Genomic DNA, 224 nt, shown 5'->3' with positions numbered 1-224 from the left:
CATCCTCCCGCCTCGCCCCCACCACCGTAGTGTCAACCCTGTGCCTCACTTTGGGGTAGAGCAGTAAAACGTGGCTTTCAAACGCCTCTTGTCTTGTCTGTGCGCTCCGGAGCCCCCTCGGGGGCGAGGAGCCCGTTTGGGGCGCGGGTGGTCTCTATGAGGGTGATGCTCAGTGTGGCTCCGGCTCCGCTCCGGGTCCCGGTGCCCGCGGAGGGGCGGGTCCC

The sequence above is a fragment of the Nestor notabilis genome, unplaced genomic scaffold (genome assembly GCF_000696875.1).
Source record: "Nestor notabilis isolate BGI_N333 unplaced genomic scaffold, ASM69687v1 scaffold30277, whole genome shotgun sequence".
NCBI classification, from domain to species: Eukaryota; Metazoa; Chordata; class Aves; order Psittaciformes; family Psittacidae; genus Nestor; species Nestor notabilis.
Note: the sequence above shows the minus strand (reverse complement) of the source record.